Source organism: Bombina bombina, chromosome 12 (genome assembly GCF_027579735.1).
Source record: "Bombina bombina isolate aBomBom1 chromosome 12, aBomBom1.pri, whole genome shotgun sequence".
In the NCBI taxonomy this organism is placed as follows: Eukaryota; Metazoa; Chordata; class Amphibia; order Anura; family Bombinatoridae; genus Bombina; species Bombina bombina.
The window spans coordinates 140,401,572-140,414,466 of NC_069510.1; the positions used below are offsets into that span (position 1 = coordinate 140,401,572).

Consider the following 12,895-nt stretch of genomic DNA (forward strand, 5'->3'; position numbering starts at 1 on the left):
AACTACCTTTTTCCCACAGATCCTTTGACAATTCTTTTTTTCCCCATGACTCAGAATCCAGAAACGTCAGTGCAACACTGGAAGAAAGATGCAAGGGCCTGTGAGGAGTCCAGAAACTCATTGACCTTTTATACACACACACTAATTACAAGCAAACAGATCACAGCTGAGGATGGTTACCTTTAAAAGCCATTCAAACCCCTTTGTGTCAACTTGTGTGCATGTTATCAGGCCAAAATCACCAGGGTATGTAAACTTGTGATTAGGGTCATTTGGGTAGTTTCTGTTGTCATTATGATTTAAAAAGAGTAAACACAGTTGATTGATAACAAATGGCTTCAGCCAAACACTAACCATGAGTGAAAGAAAAGTTTTTGTGTTATCATTCAAATTCTCTGGAAAAAAAGGCCAAGGAATCATAAATTCTGCCAGGGTATGTAAACTTATGAGCACAACTGTGTATGTATGTGTATGTATATATATATATATATATATATATATATATATATATATATATATATATATATATATGTGTGTGTGTCTGTTTCCATGTAAGGTCAGCACTCTAGCCTAGCATAACTTTTTAGAGCCTGACTCATAGATGAGTACAGGTATACAAAAGACTCTTCTTTCCTTTAATAGGCTGACTTTGGCAACTCGAACCTTCAGCTCCCTCCACAGATGTTCTATGGGATTAAGGTCTGGAGACTGGCTAGGCCACTAGGTATACAATAGACTATTCTCTCCTTTTCATAGGTTTTTCAAAACATTTATTGGTTCCAACATTTCAGCCCCAACCTGGGCCTTTGTCAAGGTAACACACAATGCAAACTAACACAATACTTATACCCTGTTAGACCACTCCCCCACTCACTCAAGTGATGCTCTATGACCCTTTGATTCTCTTAAGGTAGAATCTAAATGCTGCTCACTTAGCTGCTCACTGGATGTTTCCAATTCTCTACCTTTAAAATAAAGTTTTAATACATTAGTACACTACAGGCACACAAGCATCACTAGAAAAAATTGTTAAGTTTACAGGGTAATTAACATATTTACAAGTAACTACTAATGATTCATAAATAATTTACAAACTAATAACTATATCCCCTTCAATAGTGGTACAAGAGTCCAAGATTCCTGTTTAATCATACCGTCAGATTTAATTCAACTTGTAGCGTTCTTTATTACCTACTCTACTTTGTCCATAAGACTAAAAGGAATATGTTTCGCACTAAAGTAGATCTGTAGAAATGTGGTAACAGTTTGAGGTTTAGAGACTTTTTCTTGGATAAAGGGGGCAGAGATCAGGGTACGCATAAGGAGAATAGAGGTGTGAGTAAATTCGATTATAATACTCATAACCCCCATATAACCTGCTTCCTAAAACTTGTGGAAAAGGAAATAGGGATTCTAGATAAAACTATCTCCCATAACAAACCCAATTTTGAAAGCAGGGAATGGGATGCACTGAAAGGCCTTAAAATAATAAGGATATAATTTTGAAGCCTGCTGACAAGGGTGGAAGTATTGTCTTTATGGACTATAAGGATTGTCAGGGAGAGGTATTAAGACAATTGAACAACAGTCAAAACTACATTAAATTAAACAGAAATCCCACCTTGGAATACAAGAAGGAGCTGGATAATATCCTGTTGATGTGGAGGCAGAATGGCTGGATCTCTGACATTTTATGTACACTGGATACCCCAAGACCCTAGTTTTCTATAAAACTCCCAAAGATCCACAAGTCTGTAATTAACCCCCCGGGAAGGCCTATCATTTCAGAAATGGAGTCACTAAAGTCTAAAGGTAGAGAACTGGAAAAATCCAGCGAGCAGCTAAGTGAGCAGCATTCAGATTCTACCTTAAGAGAATCAAAGGGTCATAGAGCATCACCTGAGTGAGTGGGGGAGTGGTCTAACAGGGTATAAGTACTGTGTTAGTTTGCATTGTGGGTTACCTTGACAAATACCCAGGTTGGGGCTGAAACGTTTGAACCAATAAATGTTTAGAAAAACCTATGAAAAGGAGAGAAGAGTCTTTTGTATACATAGTGGCCTAGCCAGTCTCCAGACCTTAATCCCATAGAAAATCTGTGGAGGGAGCTGAAGGTTTGAGTTGCCAAATGTCAGCCTTGAAACCTTTATGACTTGGAGAGGATCTGCAAAAAGGAGTGGGACAAAATCCCTCTTGAGATCTGTGCAGGGCCGCCACTAGAAATTTTGGGGCCCCTGACTCAACCATTGATCAGGGCCCCCCCCCCCCTTCTGTGCAAACCTGGTGGCCATCTACAAGAATGTCTGACCAACAAGGATTTTGCCACCAAGTACTAAATCATGTTTTGTAAAGGGGTCTTATTTTCTCATTAAAATACAAATCAATTTATAACTTTTTTGAAATGCGTTTTTCTGGATTTTTGTTTTTATTCTGTCTCTCACTGTTCAAATAAACCTACCATTAAAATTATAGACTGATCATTTCTTTGTCATTGGGCAAACGTACAATAAGCAGGGGATCAAATATTTCCTCTCTCTCACTGTGTATATATATATATATATATATATATATATAAAATCATGTATATACAGTATATATATATAGGTATAAATATGTATTGTACCAAAAAACATCAAATATATCTAAAAATAATTATTTATGAATAAATAGAACATATTCTTCTATGTGAAGAACATTGAAATGTGAAATTATCATATTTTTATGTCGGGTTTGCACGCTAGTTGGGTGTTAGGTTTTTTTCCACTTTTTTGCTCATCAACTTCTATAGGGGAATACGTCAACGCACATGCTATATTCTAAATTCGGCTTTTTGTGCTCTGTTCAGGTTAGCGTGCAAACAAAAACAGTTTACTTTCAACTCATAAAACGAGTGCAACATGACGAGCGCACAAAGCTGAACTTCTAACGCAGTTAACACTCAAGCGGGATCGTTAATTAAAGCTCCTCTTGTAATCTGGCTCTAAATGGGGGGAGTTTGGCAGGAAATTGCTTCAGGCCGCAGGGTCCGGCAACTGGGAACTGCCTTAGTTTGTCCCTCCCTTTCCTTAACATGGACTCTCAGCTTGGGTATTTAATCCCAATTGTTATGTGGCCCTATGAGCTATCATTATATAAAAAAAAAAAAAAATATTCTTATTTCTTTTCTTTCATAATGATGATTGTCCTTAGGCCCCACCTATTTTAATTTTTGGTCTACAGTTCCAATTTGCACCTCTTTCTTTGCTACCTGTCTTTTTCCTTTTCTCTGCTATACACTAAACTGAGACGAGATGTAAGGTGGGAGGGATTAAAGCTCTTGGGGGGTTCTTATTGGGTTCTTGCCCTCCTCCTAGTGGCGGGAATTATATCTCACATGTTATGGAGCCCAATGGATTATCCATGAGCGTTCCATTAGCGTATATGACATTTTCTCTCAAATCTCAGCATAATTCTCTACACGTCTGCCCTACAGTTCTCACTGTTTTGTCTCGCAAATAAAAAGGTGGTGCACTTTTATCAAAATACTTAATACCCTAATAGAAAAACACATGCATACGAAAATAGAGACGATTGTCAGATGCTATACACAGAAAGCAGCATAATGTGATTTATATTGGCTGCAGGATTTAATTTTAAAGTGCTCCCTTGCTCACTGCAAACTGTGCCTAAGACAGCAAAGTTTACCTTTCCAGAGAGCTTCATTAATTTCAATAGGATACATCTTGCCACTCGCAGGTATTGCCCCTTTTTATTATATAATTCCACCATGGTAGCTCCTGCGAGGGTCACATCTGATCTGGCGAGGAATAGATAATCGGCCCCTAAGTCTGTTGACTCGGCAACTATTTTTGCTTTTAGTTTGTGCTGGGAAATTAATATTGTTTATGCTTTGTTAATATTATTATTGTTTTGTATATTTGCTAACCTGTGAACAGCAGTAGATTTATTTCTCATTTTATATGTTTTACTGTATAGTTTAAGCATAAATAAATACATTATTAGATATGTATTTGTAGCACCAACCCGTCTCTCTCCCTCTCTTTTCTCTCTCTTCTCTTCCTCTCTCTTCACTCTCTTCACTCTCTCTCTTCTCTCTCTTCACTCCCTCTCTTCTCTCTCTTCACTCCCTCTCTTCTTTCCCTCTCTTCTCTCTCTTCACTCTCTCTCTTCACTCCCTCTCTTCTCTCTCTTCACTCCCTCTCTCTTCACTCTCTTCACTCCCTCTCTTCTCTCTCTTCACTCCCTCTCTTCTCTCTCTTCACTCCCTCTCTTCTTTCCCTCTCTTCTCTCTCTTCACTCTCTCTCTTCACTCCCTCTATTCTCTCTCTTCACTCCCTCTCTCTTCACTCCCTCTCTCCCTCTCTCTTCACTCCCTCTCTTCTCTCTCTTCACTCCCTCTCTTCACTCCCTCTCTTCTTTCCCTCTCTTCTCTCTCTTCACTCCCTCTCTTCTCTCTCTTCACTCTCTCTCTTCTCTCCCTCTCTTCACTCTCTTCACTCCCTCTCTTCTTTCCCTCTCTTTTCTCTCTTCACTCTCTCTCTTCTCTCCCTCTCTCTTCACTCTCTTCACTCCCTCTCTTCTCTCTCTTCTCTCCCTCTCTTCTCTCTCTTCACTCCCTCTCTTCTTTCCCTCTCTTCTCTCTCTTCACTCCCTCTCTTCTCTCTCTTCTCTCCCTCTCTTCTCTCTCTTCACTCTCTCTCTTCACTCTCTTCACTCCCTCTCTTCTCTCTCTTCTCTCCCTCTCTTCTCTCTCTTCACTCCCTCTCTTCTTTCCCTCTCTTCTCTCTCTTCACTCCCTCTCTTCTCTCTCTTCACTCTCTTCACTCCCTCTCTTCTCTCTCTTCACTCCCTCTCTTCTCTCCCTCTCTCTTCACTCTCTTCACTCCCTCTCTTCTCTCTCTTCACTCCCTCTCTTCTCTCTCTTCACTCCCTCTCTTCTCTCTCTTCACTCCCTCTCTTTTCTCTCTTCACTCTCTCTCTTCTCTCTCTTCTCTCTCTTCACTCTCTCTCTTCTCTCCCTCTCTTCTCTCCCTCTCTCTTCACTCTCTTCACTCCCTCTCTTCTCTCTCTTCACTCCCTCTCTTCTCTCTCTTCACTCCCTCTCTTTTCTCTCTTCACTCTCTCTCTTCTCTCTTCTCTCTCTTCTCTCCCTCTCTTCTTTCCCTCTCTTCTCTCTCTTCACTCCCTCTCTTCTCTCTCTTCTCTCCCTCTCTTCTCTCTCTTCTCTCCCTCTCTTCTCTCTCTTCACTCTCTCTCTTCACTCTCTTCACTCCCTCTCTTCTCTCTCTTCTCTCCCTCTCTTCTCTCTCTTCACTCCCTCTCTTCTTTCCCTCTCTTCTCTCTCTTCACTCCCTCTCTTCTCTCTCTTCACTCTCTTCACTCCCTCTCTTCTCTCTCTTCACTCCCTCTCTTCTCTCCCTCTCTCTTCACTCTCTTCACTCCCTCTCTTCTCTCTCTTCACTCCCTCTCTTCTCTCTCTTCACTCCCTCTCTTCTCTCTCTTCACTCCCTCTCTTTTCTCTCTTCACTCTCTCTCTTCTCTCTTCTCTCTCTTCTCTCTCTTCACTCTCTCTCATCTCTCCCTCTCTTCTCTCCCTCTCTCTTCACTCTCTTCACTCCCTCTCTTCTCTCCCTCTCTTCTCTCTCTTCACTCCCTCTCTTCTCTCTCTTCACTCCCTCTCTTCTCTCCCTCTCTTCTCTCTCTTCTCTCCCTCTCTTCTCTCTCTTCACTCCCTCTCTTCTCTCTCTTCACTCCCTCTCTTCTCTCCCTCTCTTCTCTCTCTTCACTCTCTTCTCTCCCTCTCTTCTCTCTCTTCACTCCCTCTCTTCTCTCTCTTCTCTCCCTCTCTTCTCTCTCTTCACTCCCTCTCTTCTTTCCCTCTCTTCTCTCTCTTCACTCCCTCTCTTCTCTCTCTTCACTCCCTCTCTTCTTTCCCTCTCTTCTCTCTCTTCACTCCCTCTCTTCTCTCCCTCTCTTCTCTCTCTTCACTCTCTCTCTTCTCTCCCTCTCTTCACTCCCTCTCTTCTTTCCCTCTCTTCTCTCTCTTCACTCCCTCTCTTCTCTCCCTCTCTCTTCACTCTCTTCTCTCCCTCTCTTCTCTCTCTTCACTCTCTCTCTTCTCTCCCTCTCTTCTCTCTCTTCACTCCCTCTCTTCTTTCCCTCTCTTCTCTCTCTTCACTCCCTCTCTTCTCTCCCTCTCTCTTCACTCCCTCTCTTCACTCTCTTCACTCCCTCTCTTCTCTCTCTTCTCTCCCTCTCTCTTCACTCTCTTCTCTCCCTCTCTTCTCTCTCTTCACTCTCTCTCTTCTCTCCCTCTCTTCTCTCTCTTCACTCCCTCTCTTCTTTCCCTCTCTTCTCTCTCTTCACTCCCTCTCTTCTCTCCCTCTCTCTTCTCTCTCTTCACTCCCTCTCTTCACTCTCTTCACTCCCTCTCTTCTCTCTCTTCTCTCCCTCTCTTCTCTCTCTTCACTCCCTCTCTTCTCTCCCTCTCTCTTCACTCTCTTCACTCCCTCTCTTCTCTCTCTTCTCTCCCTCTCTCTTCACTCTCTCTCTTCACTCCCTCTCTTCTCTCCCTCTCTTCTCTCTCTTCTCTCCCTCTCTTCTCTCTCTTCACTCCCTCTCTTCTCTCTCTTCACTCCCTCTCTTCTCTCTCTTCACTCCCTCTCTTCTCTCTCTTCACTCTCTCCCTCTCTTTTCTCTCTTCTCTCCCTCTCTTCTCTCTCTTCACTCCCTCTCTTCTCTCTCTTCACTCCCTCTCTTCTCTCTCTTCACTCCCTCTCTTCTCTCCCTCTCTTCTCTCTCTTCACTCCCTCTCTTCACTCCCTCTCTTCTCCCCCTCTCTTCTGGGTATTTAATCCCAATTGTTATGTGGCCCTATGAGCTATCATTATATAAAAAAAAAAAAAATATTCTTATTTCTTTTCTTTCATAATGATGATTGTCCTTAGGCCCCACCTATTTTAATTTTTGGTCTACAGTTCCAATTTGCACCTCTTTCTTTGCTACCTGTCTTTTTCCTTTTCTCTGCTATACACTAAACTGAGACGAGATGTAAGGTGGGAGGGATTAAAGCTCTTGGGGGGTTCTTATTGGGTTCTTGCCCTCCTCCTAGTGGCGGGAATTATATCTCACATGTTATGGAGCCCAATGGATTATCCATGAGCGTTCCATTAGCGTATATGACATTTTCTCTCAAATCTCAGCATAATTCTCTACACGTCTGCCCTACAGTTCTCACTGTTTTGTCTCGCAAATAAAAAGGTGGTGCACTTTTATCAAAATACTTAATACCCTAATAGAAAAACACATGCATACGAAAATAGAGACGATTGTCAGATGCTATACACAGAAAGCAGCATAATGTGATTTATATTGGCTGCAGGATTTAATTTTAAAGTGCTCCCCTGCTCACTGCAAACTGTGCCTAAGACAGCAAAGTTTACCTTTCCAGAGAGCTTCATTAATTTCAATAGGATACATCTTGCCACTCGCAGGTATTGCCCCTTTTTATTATATAATTCCACCATGGTAGCTCCTGCGAGGGTCACATCTGATCTGGCGAGGAATAGATAATCGGCCCCTAAGTCTGTTGACTCGGCAACTATTTTTGCTTTTAGTTTGTGCTGGGAAATTAATATTGTTTATGCTTTGTTAATATTATTATTGTTTTGTATATTTGCTAACCTGTGAACAGCAGTAGATTTATTTCTCATTTTATATGTTTTACTGTATAGTTTAAGCATAAATAAATACATTATTAGATATGTATTTGTAGCACTAACCCGTCTCTCTCCCTCTCTTTTCTCTCTCTCTCTCTTCTCTTCCTCTCTCTTCACTCTCTTCACTCTCTCTCTTCTCTCTCTTCACTCCCTCTCTTCTCTCTCTTCTCTCCCTCTCTTCTCTCTCTTCACTCTCTCTCTTCACTCTCTTCACTCCCTCTCTTCTCTCTCTTCTCTCCCTCTCTTCTCTCTCTTCACTCCCTCTCTTCTTTCCCTCTCTTCTCTCTCTTCACTCCCTCTCTTCTCTCTCTTCACTCTCTTCACTCCCTCTCTTCTCTCTCTTCACTCCCTCTCTTCTCTCCCTCTCTCTTCACTCTCTTCACTCCCTCTCTTCTCTCTCTTCACTCCCTCTCTTCTCTCTCTTCACTCCCTCTCTTCTCTCTCTTCACTCCCTCTCTTCTCTCCCTCTCTCTTCACTCTCTCTCTTCTCTCTCTTCACTCTCTCTCTTCTCTCCCTCTCTTCTCTCCCTCTCTCTTCACTCTCTTCACTCCCTCTCTTCTCTCTCTTCACTCCCTCTCTTCTTTCCCTCTCTTCTCTCTCTTCACTCCCTCTCTTCTCTCTCTTCTCTCCCTCTCTTCTCTCTCTTCACTCTCTCTTCACTCTCTTCACTCCCTCTCTTCTCTCTCTTCTCTCCCTCTCTTCTCTCTCTTCACTCCCTCTCTTCTTTCCCTCTCTTCTCTCTCTTCACTCCCTCTCTTCTCTCTCTTCACTCTCTTCACTCCCTCTCTTCTCTCTCTTCACTCCCTCTCTTCTCTCCCTCTCTCTTCACTCTCTTCACTCCCTCTCTTCTCTCTCTTCACTCCCTCTCTTCTCTCTCTTCACTCCCTCTCTTCTCTCTCTTCACTCCCTCTCTTTTCTCTCTTCACTCTCTCTCTTCTCTCTCTTCACTCTCTCTCTTCTCTCCCTCTCTTCTCTCCCTCTCTCTTCACTCTCTTCACTCCCTCTCTTCTCTCTCTTCACTCCCTCTCTTTTCTCTCTTCACTCTCTCTCTCTTCTCTCTTCTCTCTCTTCTTTCCCTCTCTTCTCTCTCTTCACTCCCTCTCTTCTCTCTCTTCTCTCCCTCTCTTCTCTCTCTTCTCTCCCTCTCTTCTCTCTCTTCTCTCCCTCTCTTCTCTCTCTTCTCTCCCTCTCTTCTCTCTCTTCACTCTCTCTCTTCACTCTCTTCACTCCCTCTCTTCTCTCTCTTCTCTCCCTCTCTTCTCTCTCTTCACTCCCTCTCTTCTTTCCCTCTCTTCTCTCTCTTCACTCCCTCTCTTCTCTCTCTTCACTCTCTTCACTCCCTCTCTTCTCTCTCTTCACTCCCTCTCTTCTCTCCCTCTCTCTTCACTCTCTTCACTCCCTCTCTTCTCTCTCTTCACTCCCTCTCTTCTCTCTCTTCACTCCCTCTCTTCTCTCTCTTCACTCCCTCTCTTTTCTCTCTTCACTCTCTCTCTTCTCTCTTCTCTCTCTTCTCTCTCTTCACTCTCTTCTCTCCCTCTCTTCTCTCCCTCTCTCTTCACTCTCTTCACTCCCTCTCTTCTCTCTCTTCACTCCCTCTCTTCTCTCTCTTCACTCCCTCTCTTTTCTCTCTTCACTCTCTCTCTTCTCTCTTCTCTTTCTTCTCTCTCTTCACTCCCTCTCTTCTCTCTCTTCACTCCCTCTCTTCTCTCTCTTCACTCCCTCTCTTCTCTCTCTTCACTCCCTCTCTTCTCTCTCTTCACTCCCTCTCTTCTCTCCCTCTCTTCTCTCTCTTCTCTCTCTTCACTCCCTCTCTTCTCTCTCTTCACTCCCTCTCTTCTCTCCCTCTCTTCTCTCTCTTCTCTCCCTCTCTTCTCTCTCTTCACTCCCTCTCTTCTCTCTCTTCACTCCCTCTCTTCTCTCCCTCTCTTCTCTCTCTTCACTCTCTTCTCTCCCTCTCTTCTCTCTCTTCACTCCCTCTCTTCTCTTCTCTCCCTCTCTTCTCTCCCTCTCTTCTCTCTCTTCACTCCCTCTCTTCTCTCTCTTCACTCCCTCTCTTCTCTCTCTTCACTCCCTCTCTTCTCTCTCTTCACTCCCTCTCTTCTCTCCCTCTCTTCTCTCTCTTCACTCTCTTCTCTCCCTCTCTTCTCTCTCTTCACTCCCTCTCTTCTCTCTCTTCTCTCCCTCTCTTCTCTCTCTTCACTCCCTCTCTTCTCTCCCTCTCTTCTCTCTCTTCACTCCCTCTCTTCTCTCTCTTCACTCCCTCTCTTCTCTCTCTTCACTCCCTCTCTTCTTTCCCTCTCTTCTCTCTCTTCACTCCCTCTCTTCTCTCCCTCTCTTCTCTCTCTTCACTCTCTCTCTTCTCTCCCTCTCTTCACTCCCTCTCTTCTTTCCCTCTCTTCTCTCTCTTCACTCCCTCTCTTCTCTCCCTCTCTCTTCACTCTCTTCTCTCCCTCTCTTCTCTCTCTTCACTCTCTCTCTTCTCTCCCTCTCCTCTCTCTTCACTCCCTCTCTTCTTTCCCTCTCTTCTCTCTCTTCACTCCCTCTCTTCTCTCCCTCTCTCTTCTCTCTCTTCACTCCCTCTCTTCACTCTCTTCACTCCCTCTCTTCTCTCCCTCTCTTCTCTCTCTTCACTCCCTCTCTTCTCTCCCTCTCTCTTCACTCTCTTCACTCCCTCTCTTCTCTCTCTTCTCTACCTCTCTATTCACTCTCTCTCTCTTCACTCCCTCTCTTCTCTCCCTCTCTTCTCTCTCTTCTCTCCCTCTCTTCTCTCTCTTCACTCCCTCTCTTCTCTCTCTTCACTCCCTCTCTTCTCTCTCTTCACTCTCTCCCTCTCTTTTCTCTCTTCTCTCCCTCTCTTCTCTCTCTTCACTCCCTCTCTTCTCTCTCTTCACTCCCTCTCTTCTCTCTCTTCACTCCCTCTCTTCTCTCTCTTCACTCCCTCTCTTCACTCCCTCTCTTCTCTCTCTTCACTCCCTCTCTTCTCTCCCTCTCTTCTCTCTCTTCACTCCCTCTCTTCACTCCCTCTCTTCTCTCTCTTCACTGCCTCTCTTCTCTCTCTTCACTCCCTCTCTTCTCTCTCTTCACTCCCTCTCTTCTCTCTCTTCACTCCCTCTCTTCTCTCTCTTCACTCCCTCTCTTCTCTCTCTTCACTCCCTCTCTTCTCTCTCTTCACTCCCTCTCTTCTCTTCCTCTCTTCTCTCCCTCTCTTCACTCTCTCTCTTCTCTCTCTTCACTCCCTCTCTTCACTCCCTCTCTTCACTCCCTCTCTTCTCTCTCTTCACTCCCTCTCTTCTCTCTCTTCTCTCCCTCTCTTCTCTCTCTTCACTCCCTCTCTTCACTCCCTCTCTTCACTCTCTTCACTCCCTCTCTTCTCTCTCTTCACTCCCTCTCTTCTCTCTCTTCACTCCCTCTCTTCCCTCTCTTCACTCTCTTCACTCCCTCTCTTCTCTCTCTTCTCTCTCTTCACTCCCTCTCTTCTCTCCCTCTCTCTTCACTCTCTTCACTCCCTCTCTTCTCTCCCTCTCTCTTCACTCCCTCTCTTCTCTCCCTCTCTTCTCTCTCTTCTCTCCCTCTCTTCTCTCTCTTCACTCCCTCTCTTCTCTCTCTTCACTCCCTCTCTTCTCTCTCTTCACTCCCTCTCTTCTCTCTCTTCACTCTCTCCCTCTCTTTTCTCTCTTCTCTCCCTCTCTTCTCTCTCTTCACTCCCTCTCTTCTCTCTCTTCACTCCCTCTCTTCTCTCTCTTCACTCCCTCTCTTCTCTCCCTCTCTTCTCTCTCTTCACTCCCTCTCTTCTCTCTCTTCACTCCCTCTCTTCTCTCCCTCTCTTCTCTCTCTTCACTCCCTCTCTTCACTCCCTCTCTTCTCTCTCTTCACTGCCTCTCTTCTCTCTCTTCACTCCCTCTCTTCTCTCTCTTCACTCCCTCTCTTCTCTCTCTTCACTCCCTCTCTTCTCTCTCTTCACTCCCTCTCTTCTCTCTCTTCACTCCCTCTCTTCTCTCTCTTCACTCCCTCTCTTCTCTTCCTCTCTTCACTCCCTCTCTTCTCTCTCTTCACTCCCTCTCTTCACTCCCTCTCTTCTCTCTCTTCACTCCCTCTCTTCCCTCTCTTCTCTCTCTTCACTCTTTTCACTCCCTCTCTTCTCTCTCTTCACTCCCTCTCTTCTCTCTCTTCACTCCCTCTCTTCTCTCTCTTCACTCCCTCTCTTCTCTCTCTTCACTCCCTCTCTTCTCTCTCTTCACTCCCTCTCTTCTCTCTCTTCACTCCCTCTCTTCTCTTCCTCTCTTCTCTCCCTCTCTTCTCTCTCTTCACTCCCTCTCTTCTCTCCCTCTCTTCACTCTCTCTCTTTTCTCTCTTCACTCCCTCTCTTCACTCCCTCTCTTCTCTCTCTTCACTCCCTCTCTTCCCTCTCTTCTCTCTCTTCACTCTTTTCACTCCCTCTCTTCTCTCTCTTCACTCCCTCTCTTCTCTCTCTTCTCTCTCTTCACTCCCTCTCTTCTCTCTCTTCACTCCCTCTCTTCTCTCTCTTCACTCCCTCTCTTCTCTCTCTTCACTCTTTTCACTCCCTCTCTTCTCTCTCTTCTCTCCCTCTCTCTTCACTCCCTCTCTTCTCTCCCTCTCTTCTCTCTCTTCACTCTTTTCACTCCCTCTCTTCTCTCTCTTCTCTCCCTCTCTCTTCACTCCCTCTCTTCTCTCCCTCTCTTCTCTCTCTTCACTCCCTCTCTTCTCTCTCTTCACTCCCTCTCTTCTCTCCCTCTCTTCTCTCTCTTCACTCCCTCTCTTCTCTCCCTCTCTTCTCTCTCTTCACTCCCTCTCTTCTCTCCCTCTCTTCTCTCTCTTCACTCCCTCTCTTCTCTCTCTTCTCTCCCTCTCTCTTCACTCCCTCTCTTCTCTCCCTCTCTTCTCTCTCTTCACTCTCTCTTCTCTCTCTTCACTCCCTCTCTTCTCTCCCTCTCTTCTCTCTCTTCACTCTCTCTCTTCTCTCCCTCTCTTCTCTCTCCTCTCTTCTCTCCCTCTCTTCTCTCTCTTCACTCCCTCTCTTCTCTCTCTTCTCTCCCTCTCTCTTCACTCCCTCTCTTCTCTCCCTCTCTTCTTTCTCTTCACTCCCTCTCTTCTCTCTCTTCTCTCCCTCTCTCTTCACTCCCTCTCTTCTCTCCCTCTCTTCTCTCTCTTCACTCCC

General features: G+C 44.8%; 1 protein-coding gene across 1 annotated transcript in view; it reads left to right on the forward strand.

Moving 5' to 3' along the window:
* The window catches only part of ASTN2 (astrotactin 2), a 1,265,353-nt gene that overhangs the window by 492,483 nt on the left and 759,975 nt on the right, over positions 1-12,895 (forward strand). The gene's annotated exons all lie outside the window — the stretch shown is intronic.